The sequence below is a fragment of the Miscanthus floridulus genome, chromosome 14, assembly GCF_019320115.1.
Source record: "Miscanthus floridulus cultivar M001 chromosome 14, ASM1932011v1, whole genome shotgun sequence".
Lineage (NCBI taxonomy): Eukaryota > Viridiplantae > Streptophyta > Magnoliopsida > Poales > Poaceae > Miscanthus > Miscanthus floridulus.
Window position 1 is genome coordinate 18,995,181 of NC_089593.1, and position 14,284 is coordinate 19,009,464.

Consider the following 14,284-nt stretch of genomic DNA (forward strand, 5'->3'; position numbering starts at 1 on the left):
CCTCTGGTCCAAAAGTTACTATATGCCATCCGGATTACATCACGCAAGCTCCGCCACTACTTCAAATATTACAAGATCACCATGGTTAGCGAGTTCCCTCTAGGGGACATTCTCCTCAACAAAGAGGCCAATGACCGTATCATCAAGTGGGCGATTGAGCTCGGCACTTACTCCATTGAATTTAGAAGCAGGCCTACCATCAAGTCTTTGGCGCTTGCTGATTTCGTTGCTGAGTGGACCGAGATCCAAGAGCCCATCGCTGCCACCTGCCCTGAGCACTGGGTGATGTACTTCGATGGCGCCCTTAACATCAATAGTGCTGGCATGGGCATTCTGTTATTATACCGACCAAGAATAAACTCTAATACGTTCTCCGGATACACTTTTCAACGTCCAACAACGCCGCTGAATATGAAGCATGTCTCCATAGACTCTGTATAGACATTGAACATCAAACGCCTCATGGTATACGGGGACTCTGCGCTGGTCATCAATCAGCTTAACAAAGACTGGTCTTGCTCCAGCGAGAAGATGGATGCATATTGCGCTAAAACCAGGAAGCTTGAAGGGAAGTTCTACGGTATCGAGTACCATCACGTGGTACACGATCAAAATCAGCTCGCCGATCACTTGTCCAAGTTGGGCTCCTCTCGCACCGTGATTCCACCAGGGGTCTTCATTCAAGATCTTCTGGCGCCATCCATTAAGGAAGAAAAAGAAATTCAGGAAGCTCCCCCACCGAGCAGCTGGTACTTATGGTACCTTTGCTAGCCGTTGATTGGAGGGAACAGTTCATCAAGCACCTCTCTAGCACCGAAGTACCCGCCGATAAGACTAAAACTAAATGCCTAATTCGTCGAAGCAAGCATTACGTGCTGGTGGATGGCAACTTGATGGGGAAAAGTGCCAAGGAAGGGATACTGCAAAAATGCATCACCCAAGAAGATGGAGTGAAGTTACTTCTCGAAATTCATTCTGGTTCCTGCGATAATCACACAGCCTTGAGAACACTGGTCGGCAAAGAGTTCTGAGCTGGTTTTTACTGGCCCACGGCCATCTCTGATGCAGAAGACCTCATCTGACGTTGTGAAGGATGCCAATTTTTCACCAAGAAAATACATGTGCCGACCTAAGAGTTGCAGACCATTCCAGCTTCCTGGTCCTTTGCATGCTAGGGACTGGACATGATTGGCCATTTTAAGCCAGCGCCAGGTGGCTTCCGATACATATACGTCACCATTGATAAGTTCTCCAAGTGGATTGAGTATAAACTGCTCGTCTCAGCTACTGCAAAGAAAGCAGTTGAGCTCGTCGAAGACATCATCCATAGATTCGGTCTCCCGAACAGCATCATCACCGACCTCGGAACTACATTTACTGGCCATCACTTTTGGGACTTCTACGAAGACCGATGCATCTCTACCAGGTACGTCTACATTGCCCATCCTAGAGCCAATGGCCAGGTCGAACGAGCGAATTGCATGATTCTTGATGCTCTCAAAAAGAGGCTATATTAGAAAGAAGAAAAGCATCCGGGCAGATGGCTCAAGGAGCTACCAGCTGTAGTCTGGGGACTGCGCACTTAAGCTAGTCGTAGCACTGGTATGTCTCCATATTTCTTGTCTATAGCCTAGAAGCCATACTACTAGCGGATATTGCCTTCCAAGCACCTAGGGTGGAAATTATGATGAAGAGCAAGCCACAGCGGTTTGGACAGAGGACGTCGACAGGGATAAGGAAGAACACCTAATCACTTGCGTCCGCATAGCCAAATATCTAGAAGGCTTGTGGAGGTACTACAACCACAACATCAAAGGTCATTCATTTGCTGTCGGTGACCTCGTTCTCCACAGAAAACAAAAAATTGAAGGGATGCACAAGCTCTCCTCCCCTAGGAAGGTCCTTCTATCGTCAAAGAGGTTACTCGACTAGGGTCTTATCGCCTATGTGACTTAGATAGAATCGATGTCCCCAACTCATGGCACATCGAGCACCTCATACGTTTATATCCTTGAAACGCCCTAGATATGTACTCTTCGCTTTATGATAAATAAAGTTTTGGTCTCCATAACTTGTCTCACTTTTTCTCCATTGTGGTTTAATCTCTCCTTACGGTCGCCGAGCTCTATGCTACTCCATCACAAACTCTAATACGAAACTGCCATAAAATTGCCGAACATGATTTCTCCAAATCGCCGAACATGTTTTCTCCAAATCGCCGAACATGATTTCTCCAAATCGCCGAACACGATTTCTCCAAATCGCCGAACGCGTTTTCTCCAAATCGCCGAACACTTTTTTCTCCAAATCACCGAACATGTTTTCTCGAAATTGCAAATGCCTTTCGCCAAACATGTTTCTCCAAATCGGCGAACAATTTGCTCAAAAATCTCCAAGATATTCCGCCGATCACCGAGCAGCATACGTTCTTTTCTATTCTCTTCGGAGAAGACCCAGTCCTCGATCCCTCCCTTCTCGTGCCACGGGCTCCGTGCTCTGCGTTATGGGTGGTCGGCTATGGTTCCATGGTCACGCCTGTTCCTCCTAACGTCCATGGGCTCCACGCTCGATGTCATGGACTATGGGCTAGCCAAGGCCAAGAGCACAGCACAGAACTAATTGCTTAGACGCCACTTATATTACGTATATCTCCAAGTTATTTTGACAAACACTGAGCAACACACGTTCTGCTCTATTCTCTATGGAGAAGACCCAGTCTCCGATCTCTCTGTACACGTGCCATGGGCTCCATGCTCTGCGTTATGGGTGGTCGGCTATGGTTCCTTGGTCACGCCTATTCCTCCTACACATGCACGGGCTCCACGCTCGATGTTATGGACTATGGGCTAGCCGAGGCCATGGGGGTCAATAGCGAACCAACTGCTTGGACGCTACTTATACTACGTATAATTGCGTTATGGTTAAAACTACAAAGATTTTTTTGCCGAAATACAAGCAAACTGCATACACATGCACCTTATAACATTTATCACATACATAAGTGTTTTTGCGCTTTCGCGCGTTCTAACTACACTCTCTAGATATTACAGATGATAATCTTCGAGCAGATCACCGAGCTTCGCCATTGCCGCTCGTTTCACCAAACAGGTCAATGTCATCGGCTAGCTTTTTCACCGCATCCTCCACCTCATCCTTTAGCTGCTGGGTCTCTGCCTCGCTCAGCCCTTCGGTGAATCTGGCCCCTATCAACTGAAGGTCAACGGATTGATAGTGGGACTAGACCACCGCAAGGGCATGAGTAATGCTAGTAACAATGGCATCGCAGTTGAAGCTCTCCCACGCCGTCTTGCACCTTTCCATGATGATGTCCGGGCATGGTGGCCTGCTGTCTAGTTGAAGAGCCGCCTCTAGGTCGACATAGTCGAGCACTAGTTTAACTCTAGCAACTACAGCATCAAACTTGTCCCTCTGGGTTTGGGCGTCCTACTCTAGCACATCGAATTGCGCCTTGACCCTCTAACGGTAGTCTGTAAGCATTACAAAGTTCCATCAAGCAAGGAAACTACTCTAGCATTAACTCCGACTAGGGAGTACTCACCATTCAACTCCTTGACCAGTTTGTCTGCTCGCCCTGTCTTCTTTGCCTTCTCGTCTCGGAGTCGTTCGAGGGCCTAGCGCAGCTGGCCGAGCTCCATGTTTTGCTCTACAAGCACAACAGTCATCGCCAAAAATATGGCTGTTCAGCAATACAAAGCACATTCACCGATATATCGTACCTACTTTCTGCTCGGATATGCTTCTAAGCTGCTCGGATTTCTGTTCTAGTTGCATGGAGGTACTCGCCAGCTCTTTGGTCTTGCATCGCAGTTGCTCGGATGCAGCCGCTAACTACTTGGACAGGACCCCCTTCTGGTGTTCTAGGTCTTGTGCGTTGGACTCAGCAAGTTCTCGCTCACGCCGGGCCCTCTGGATGTTTCTCTCCATCAGGTTCATCGCCTCTCTAAGTTTTTCGTTCTCTTCGGTGAGGGGTTCCATCCTCTTTATCAGCTAGTGCCACTGCTCGGCAGTCCGAGTTATCCCCTGCAAATGCACAATTATAATGTTGAACTCCGATCTCCAACATCAAAGATGAGCACTCCAGATGCAGTACTGACCTTAATTTGTTTCATCACTCCGATAAGGGCGGTCTTCAATCTCCTCATCTCCCTGGTGGTGTCTTCCTCCTCGATAACCACCACCTCATCGCCGTGCTTGCAGAGGATTCGAACAGATTGGGGTCAAGGTTCAGCACGCTCGATCTCTTCCACCTCGTCCTCTTTCACCGTAGCTCGAGGCACCACTAGGGGGCTCCATGGCTGGATAGCGGGTCCGACTATGCCCTACGACGCCTTAGGTAGCACCATTTGCCCCTTGGGTGCCACCGGCTTCACCGCCCTAGAGTTCGGTGCATCGCCATCAACTCTAGCCTTTGCTCTCGAAGACTCGGTGGTTCCTGCCATTGCCTCGGCACAACCACCGATCCATCCATTGTCAACGCCACTCGTTCATCATCGCCAAGTTTGCCAGCAGTGGCGGTTGACTCCTCCTCTGGTTGTCGAGCTCTCGGGGACTCTAGGACAGGAGCTGCCGATGTTGCCTCCACCATGGGACTAGCCCTTGGTGATTTGGTAGTCTGGACTAGTGGGGTCAGACCCTCCGCAAGCTTCACACTACATTAGATCAGTTCGTCAAGCACCAACAAAGCTAAGAAATGACAACAAATTAATTCCAAGGCAAGGATACTTACGGTTTGGTCTGCTAGTACAATTTTTTGAACTGGTGATGCCTACCTGAGCACCCAGACGTGGCCATGGGGTCGACTTCTGTGCTCTAGGGTGGAGGTCACATCTCCTCCACCATCGGCCTCTGCTCCGCCTGCCGCTTTGGGACTTCCTCCACCTACTGCTCGAGGACTCCCATCGCCTGCTGCTCAAGGGCTTCCATCACCTGCTGCATAGGGACTCCCCTAGCCTGCTGCTCAGGTACTTTTTTTTTGCCTTTCTTCGCTTGTTCCTCCACACGCGTGCTGCGCAGAGGTGATTTAGTGTTTGGTGGAGGAGCCACCGAAGTTTCATCGTCATCCGACCACTCGAGCACCGTGGTCATTTGTGTTTGAGTGGTCTGGTCACCACCAAGTGAGATGCCGCCCGGTTTGAGGAGAACAACGGCCGCCGTCCTCCTTTTCTTCTAGGCCAGCTCATCTGCCGCTGCCCTCTTCCCTTGGACTTTCTCTGATACCAGGGGCGAACTCTCCATCCAACCAGTGTCGGTGCCTCTAGACTCTAATAAAGTGCTGGCCGCATCTTCCTTAGGCCGAGCCAATGGCTGGGCATCTACACCCTCGGCTAATCACCCCTTGGCACGCCGGAGAAGTACACCACTCTTTTTTATGAATGGATCTTTGCATAAGTGAATCAGTTCACTGCTCGGCAATGCTTTAGGATTAAGAGTATAGGGAAAAAACAATCGAGATGGTTACCGAAGGAGGCAGATTTGTACAATTGAAGGCCCTTGTTTGCCTTGGCCAGCTGAATGAGGCATTGGGAGCGAATAGCTCTGTGGCCCCCTCTAGGACAATTTTTTTCGTCAACCACTCCATCCTCTCCCGGGTCCCATCGTCATCACCTCTGTAGTCAAAGCCCGGGAGGGCCCTCTCCCTGTAGGGCTGGACGTGGCGCACTATGAAGCTCGCCGCCACTAGTTCACCTCTAATCTCCATGCCTTTAATTAGGTCGATGAGCTCCCTTACTTGTTCCATGTCAGCACTATTTGGTTTCTCCGACCAGCTTTTCTAGTTCTTCGGGATATGGTGGACGTCGCAGAGAATTGTAGGGTGACTCTATTTCATGTAGAACCACTTGGAGTTCCACCCTTTCAGAGAAGTGTTTAGTGGTACATTAATGTACTCACTGGCCATCCCATCTCGGAGCTGCAGATATACGCCGCCGACCACCTTAGAACCACCGCCGCCCTTCTTCTTCAACCAGAATAGGTGTCTAAAGAGGTTGAAGTGCGACAGAACCCCCAAAAACATCTCATGCAAATGAATAAAGATCGAGATGTGTAATATGGTGTTGGGGTGGAGATTGCACAAACTAATCATCTAGAACTCTAGTAGATCCCATAGGAAAGGATGAATAGGGAACCCCAACCCATGCCAGAAATAATTCTCAAAGACTACAGCTTCATTAGTGTTAGGCATCGGGAAGGGCTCACCACTGGCTGGCCGCCATCCGGCGGTGACGTGGTCAGGAAGCACGCCCACCTCCACCAATCTCTCGAGCTCTGCTTCCCCCATGCGCGATGGCACCCACTCTTCATCACGGCTGGCTCCGGCATTTGCCTTCTTTGGGCTTGCCTTCTTCGAGTTCACAACTCTCCTCTTTGGTGCCATCTCTCAGATCTGGATGGGGACTGGCATCGGAAGTGTGTGTGGATGCGAATCTATAAATGTGAGGGCTGAGGATGAAGATGGAATGGCAAAGTGGCCAAGGTATCAGCGCGGGATGCGGCGGCGTAGTTATAAAGCACTTTCCCCACCCTTTTGCATTCGAGGGTTTTTGGGAAACCGTTCCCGTGATTTGCGCTCATCCGAATTCTCCGACGCGGTGTAATGGGCCATAACCTGGGCTTTCACGCAACCACAGCACACGTCACTCATTTATCACCGCTGTTGGATATCATTCACCAAATAATCATTGACTTCTCCACCATTTATTGAGGCTTAGTAATAGTTACTGTACAGCCATTTCTCTGGTTTTTTCTCCACGGTTGGGTTTTTTCAGGTATCTTCGTAAATGGCTCGGGGACTGGCTGCCTGCTTGGCTGGTCTTTTTACTATTTTTCTATCTTTGACCCCACTACAAGATTCATTCTTCATCTTTCAGTAGGCTCGGAGACTAAGTGGGCACACTTCACCTTGCGGTGAATGTGCTCTTTCTCATTTTGGGGCAACACCCGAGGACTGGCTGCCTGCTCGGCTAGTCTTTTACTGTTTTTCTACTTTGGACCTCGCACCACATGACTGCATCATCTACTGTTAGGCTCAGGGACTAAGTGGGCACACTTCACCTCGTGGTGAATGTACTTGCTTTATTCTGTAAGACTCTATGCCTCTTGAAGCAGAAGAAGACTATCTCCTTTTCTCGTGGTCGGACTCTAAGTGGGCACACTTGGTCTACTGCGAAGAAATTTTTTATTCTGAACTCGAGCTCCTTACACCCTTATGGCAAGCCGTGCTTGGGTTATGCTGCTCGGCTACGGTTCACGCTGCTCGGTGACAGTACACGCTGCTCGGCAACTACTCATAATTGCTCGACATCTCATCACGGTGGTTGGACCATGAGTTTGACTACTTGGCTTCGTTCGCACCTGCTTGGATAAGCTCAAGACGGTGTTGCACAATGGGTACAAGGCGCTCGGGAACTAGCTATAGGGGGCATGACCCCGGATACCCATGGTAGACCATATGGGCTGCGCCCAGAGGGGTGGCCCAGCCCACAAGACGAAGCCTTGCGGGGCACGACTCTACTCGGCGCCTCCCACAAGACATCTAGAAGATATCCTAAAGATACTACGAGATCTGTTAGGATATGTATGATTCCAAGATTCCTGTAATCAGTTATTACTTTTCGGTTATCTCTCAGATCTAACCGACTTGTAACCCTGCTCCCTAGACTATATAAGGCGAGCAGGGACCCCCACCAAACTCACGCAATATCATACGATAGCTAATACAAACCAATAGACCATAGGAGTAGGGTATTACGTCATACTGATGGCCTGAACTTGTCTAACTCATGTGTATCTATTGCCTCTTTGTTCTTGATCTCACGCTCCTCTACCGATCAATCTACCTTCATGGAATACCCCTCGGAGGACTGCTAATGATATTCTGTCGATAATGACTCAACATGGGAGTTGTCAACAATGCTTGTCCCAAGGTCAAACCAATATACCAAAGGGACCAGTGAAGAGACAAGTGACAGAAGCTTGGAAGAAGATGAAGTTCAAGGAGGGTGTTCGTAGCAAGACTCTTGGAAGTTAGGATCCATGTCAGTGCTATAAACATTATGGTTTTCCCTGTCTTTAGGACAAGTCTAATAAGAGGGAAGTTAAGGTGAACCCGAGTTATGAAGCTAATGTGGATAAGAAGAGAAAGGAGGTCTCAACAGAGCAAGTATTGGGAAGCAATCAACATTTGGATTTGTCACATCTAGCTCTGATCCCTAGTCAGATGAATCTAAACTATAAAGAGTTAGAAGCTTCTCAAGCTAAAACTACTTCACATGAGGTATGCATAGATGGGTGGACTATCACCTATAAGGAATTTCAACCTTGAAAGACCAAGCAAGCTAGAAAACAAATCAGTCAAACCAAGATGAATCTTCAGAGTCAGAAAGCTGACAAAACACCAAGTAACAATTCCATAGAGTATGACATTACAAAAGACCCAACTAAGAGAAGGTGTCATCAGTGCTAGCAGGAAGGACATTATGTTAAATCTTGCCCATAAAAGAATCAACAAGTACACCATGGAAGTAGCCAGAATTAGATCACTACCGGACTGTCACCAGGAAGTGTCAGTGATACCCAACCCGAAAGAAGCATTTGGTGAAATTGACGAATGAAGAAGTCGTGCTAGACTACCCAAGATCCTTAGTAAAGGAATAGGAGTTTGTGCCCCTTGTGTAATAAAAACGATAGCATTGTAAGTTGAGTCAATGATTGAACTATGCATCTTTATTACTTGTTGAATTGTCATTATGCTTATGATTGTTTTGAATCTTTGTAATGATTGCAATGATCTTGTTGGGAGTTCCCACAATTTCAAGTTTATAGGGCTAAGGTATTAGGATTAATGAAATAAATAGTTGGGATTTGGTTTCTTCTGTTCTCCCTATCCTGTCTTTTTGGAGCAGTCTATACTCTTCGGCTTATATCTCTGATTTTGGACAATCATAAATCATGAGAAAATTTTGGACAACAGTAGACTTCAATACCCTTCTGTGACCGCAAGAACCGCTCTCATATCTATTTTGGTTATAAAGTTAAAAAATCACAAGATGATGCAAGCTATATGTTGGTGTCCCCTACTTTACCTTATCTTAAGGGGGTAGCCAAGTTGAAGGGTTTGCAAGATGAAGTTTTCTTGCATTCTAGTGTTTCATGTGGAAGAATTGGATATCATGATGGTTGGGGTTTTCTCTAGTCTTTCATACTATCAATCCTATCTTATCATCTCTTGAAACTACAGTAAAGAATGCTATGAATGACTTAATCCTAATGCATAAATGTTGGAAACAGATGGCCTCTACCAGGAGAAGTGCTTCACAAGATGTTAGAAGGAATGTTCCCACTTCTAACCCATCGTCGTCAAGATCCCCAACTATAGAGCAAGCTTTGATGATGCAGACTCGGCTAATGGAAGAGAAGAAGAAAAAACGTGATCTTCAATGCCAGCTAAGGAACACTCATCCTTGGTTTGCTACGCAACCAAAATATCAGTCACATCCTATGAATCTACTTGTGAATATAGATCAGAATTAGTATCAGCAACCCGATGATGAAGTGCAATAGGTCAGCTCTCAAGAGCCATGTTTGTAATCTCCTACTATCACCTACATGAAGACAAATACACCTATTAGTAAAAAAGGTTATGATTGTGATGAGAACAATTATCTTGAGAATTTGTTGAAAACAATCAAGGCTAGAATCAACTGTAACAAGAGCCAGAACAGAATGTCCATAAGAAGCAGGTGCATGGAAATAAGTTAAAGCGAAATTACATCCTTGGAAGTTTGAACAGTGTGGATATGATTACCACTCATGGAGCTAAGGAGGTCGTTTATGGATTGATTGCAGTAGGCCCAGCCACTGCTATGGTGATGTTTGACCCTAGTGTGTCACATTCGTTTATCTCTAGTGCATACGTAAAAGATCATAAGATAACTATACTTCCAATGAGGAAACTAGTGATAGTTAAGTCCCCAGGAGGAGAAATGAAGGCAAACCGCATATGCCCAAGAGTTAGTCTTGACATAAAGGGGGTAAAATTTGAAGCAAACCCTATTGTATTAGAGTTAGTGGACATTGATGTTATTCTTGGGATGGGATGGATGTCTGCATGTAAAGGAGTGATTAAGTATGCCTAGCATTCGGTGCTTCTAACCACACCGTCCAGAGAAACAATTGAGTATGAGGGTATTCAACCTGCACTAGAGGAATATGACAATGGCAATGATCTAATAGAAGGTGTGAACACTGAGGATAGTAAAGTGGACTGTGAGTTTTTAGATGATGGTGTAGAGGAACAAACACCCTTGGAGGAGCTCCATCCGATAGATGATGATTATCAAGTTAGGATCTTAGAAAGAGCCTAGGGAACTCTTAAGGGAAGAGTGCTTAATGTGTGTAAAGTTCAATGGAATAACCAATCAAAGGAAGATGCAACTTGGGAAATGAGAATCAAATGAAGATAGATTTTTCTCATCTCTTTGAGGTGTAACACAATTACGTTAGAAGTCAAGATGGGGTTGTCATATGAAGTTGGTTATGCCCTTGAGTCTAAGGTTTCTCTATTCAAGACAGTTGTATCCCTCAACTTAAGGGGGTAGTCCGTGCAGCCAAATCTTTTTGTTCTTAAGCTTTGTAGATAAGACAGATGTAACTTGTTAAGCTGGTTTACAATGCAAGTTGAAATGTTGGAATGTTTATCTGAGTTCTATTCCTAGTTCTATCTCCCTTCCTTGTCCCTAGCCTTTTTTAAATCTCAGGACGAGATTCATCTTAAGGGGGGTAGAATTGTAACACCCTAAAAATTGTCTCTTTTGAAATAGAGTTAAAATGATTTAAATTGGATTTTTTGTGCACACGAAATATAGGAAAATAAAAAATTTTCATTAAATTAAAATTCATCATAAGGTAGCAACGTGTTTGAGCATCCATGCCATTGCATTTGATTTATTCGGTTGAGTGGATTTGAGTGAAAATTCAAATTGGTTAAAATTGCTTTTGCAAATAAAATTAAAAATGGCTTTGAAATAAAAAGAATTAGAAAATGAAAGAACTTAAAAAGTTATTTTCAGAAAACTTACCCAAAATTGGTTCATTTATGTTTGAATTAAAAAGTGTATTTTAAATCATATTTATACTTGATTCGGTTCATATTTGAAATTGTTTTGAATTAAGAAAAGAAAAAGAATTTGGAAATAGAAAAGGATTTTGAAAAACTCTCTTTCTTCATTTCAGCCCAACCCTAGGAACCAACCCAGCCTTTCACTTCCTTTCCCTCCTCGGCTCTGGCTTGCTAGCAGCCCAGCAACCTTTCTCCCCTTTCTCCCTTCCTCCTGCGTGCAGCCGATCCCGTGTTGGCACGCTCCGTGCGGCCTACCCTCGGCCCGCTTGGCCTTCACCGTGCGCTGCTTGGCCTTTCAGCACGCACCTGCCTGCAAGCCGCTTCTCCCTCACTGTGTCATGGGTCCTGCCCATCAGCACTGCGCACCCTTCCCTTTCCTTTCTTCCTCGCGTGCCTTCCTTTCTCGCCGCCCGGCAATGGCGCTGCCTAGTTGGTAAGCCACCGCCGTCGAGCATGTAGGGAACGTGACCCAAATCACCGCGCCCTGCTTCCCTACCATCTACGCAGCGCCGCCCGGCCTTTAAAGCCTGAGCTAGACCCCCCTTCTTCTCCCTTTCCCCTTCTGTGCTCAAGCACTCGCCACTGCCGCCCGTAGCCCCGCTGCTCCGGTGCCTAATCATTGTCGCCTACGTGTCTCAGAGCTCCGCCATGACCCACTGGTGCCGTAGGTACCTTTAATTCCTCTATTTGACCTTCAATTGCCCAGATTCATCTTCACCTGCCCCCTCTTTCTCTCTCCAGCCGCCGCCATCATTGACCCACCCGTCGAAGCATCTTGGATGCCGCGACCGTCGCTCCTAACCTCGTAGTGAGCTCCTTGTTCTCCCCATGCCTCCATCTCCATAGCTAACGCATTAGAGCACCGTATCGGCAAGTTGCTGAGCCATCGGTCGTGGCGCCACCATGGGGAACGCCACCCTGACATGATCCCCATCCTTGTTAGGTACCCTAGTGAGTTTGCGAGGTTCCACGCTTCACGTAGATGCATTCAGCTTGGTCTAGGGTGGACAGAGTCACCGTACCGGCGTCCGCCACCGTGCTGCCTCACCGCCAGCAATGGAGAGCTCACCGGAGCCACTGTGCTACCGCCAGAGGTCGACCTGTCATGCTTGCGTCGTCGGATCCCTCTGGACGGTCAGGATTAGATGATACCGGTTGGATCATAACCGGTCCACCATAAGTTATGGACTCAGCCCACGGTGCCACGTCAGGACCCACATCCCTGGTCCATCACGCACGCGTGGTGCACCGCACCAGTCCCCATGCGCCACGTGTCGGTCCAGTCAGCTGACACGGTCAACATGGAGTCAAGCCGCGCCGTTTTGCAGTTTAGCCCCTGGATTTTCAAGTAATTAACCCGCAGTCTAGATTAATTCAAAATAAATACAAATTAGTCCTGTTTTTATTTGTTTAGATCCCTGTGTTTTCCAAAAATAGTACGCGCAGTCTAATAAACATGTAAATTCATATTTTTATTGTTTTAATTCAAAAATAACTTTAGTTTATTTACAGAAATGCCATTGCACCTTATTTCATACGTAACTTTTACGTTTTAAATCCGATTTGACCCGTTCGACTTGCGTTAGGACCGTATTTACATTTTCTACGTGTTTACACTACTGTTAGGCATTTTTTTAATATTTAAAATTCATGGATAGATTTAATCTATTATTTAACTATAGAAAAACATGTTTAAATCATAACTTATTCATTTTAACTCTGAAATAGTCCGTTCAAGTTGTGTTAGATTCGTAGCGACGAGATCTACACATTAGTAATAGTGTTTACTATATTGTTATTTCTGAAATAACATGGTTTAAATCATATCTTGATTAATGATTATGCTACTGGACTTTATAAATAAAATATGATTTGTTTTACTTTAGTTTTATAATTCAAATCTAAAATTGACTTAATTTAATCTATATTATTTATAAAATATCTTATATATATGAATTTATATAGTTTAAATAAATGAAGCCTATAGTTTTCTTTTCCATGTATGAAGCAAATCTCTCGATAGTTGTATCGTTTCAACCGTAGCTCCGATTAGAGTGCTTCTCACAACTGTGTGTTCGTAGCGATGCGTAGAATCGTATTTCAATCTATTTTACTTATTTTTTTTATGATTGGTGTACTGTTCTGATATAAATGCAATTGTATACTAATAATTAATTGTTTATGCTATTCATTATTCATGCTTACCTGATCAAGTGTTTATGGCAATGATAAAATCTTTGCCACTCAATTGCTTAAAAAGATGACCTATTTAAGCTAATCACAGTAAACTAATATCAGTCTTTTGAGCCTCATGAACCCCATGTTATGTTGCTGAGTACGAGATGTACTTACGCTTGCTTTGCTTTTCTATACTTTGGATAAAAATCTCGGATGGGTACCAGATTGCTAGTCTATAGGAGTTAGGCTTGTGGTCAACCAGTCAGTCGTCCCTGTGGATTTGGAGTCATCGCCTAAAGCTCAGAGTTATCTTTCCGTTGTCTATACTCTGAGATTATGTTTCTTATACTGATACGTTATGTAATAAGTATTGTCTTCTAATATTACCCTTATTTTGTAGCTATATGTGAGATTTGACTTCCTGGGCTCACATATAGTGTGTATCTAGTTTTGTCTTTAAAACCAGGTGCTACATCATGAAAAGATAATCTTGCTTAAACTAAACTCCCCCTACATGTATAATTTGGATTAGCAAATTGATAGGATAACCTAAAAGAATGCTTAAATAAAAGCCTTATCGTTTCTCTAAGTCTATGGTTCCTAATTAGAGGGTGGATCTTGATGGTTGGTTTGTATCAGTTTACAGATGAACCTGAGGTATGGTCGCGGGAGCACCAGGGCCAGAGCGGGCCCTGGTCTTAGCGAGGGCCAAGGTGAAAGTGGCTAGGGAAATGGGAACGGCAACAGGGAGAGCCATGAGGCCCCACTTCTGGCTCCTCCTTTGCCACAACCACCTCCGATGACTCATGCAGAGATGATGGTGGAGATGTTGTCTACTCATCGTGAGTCAGCCCACGCCTTGGAGCTATTAGCATAGGCTATCGGTGGCTTCGCCCATGGAGGCCACAGAGGCAATGGAGGGAACGGGGGTGGTGCCCATGGTCCTGAGGGACCCTGTTCATACCAGGA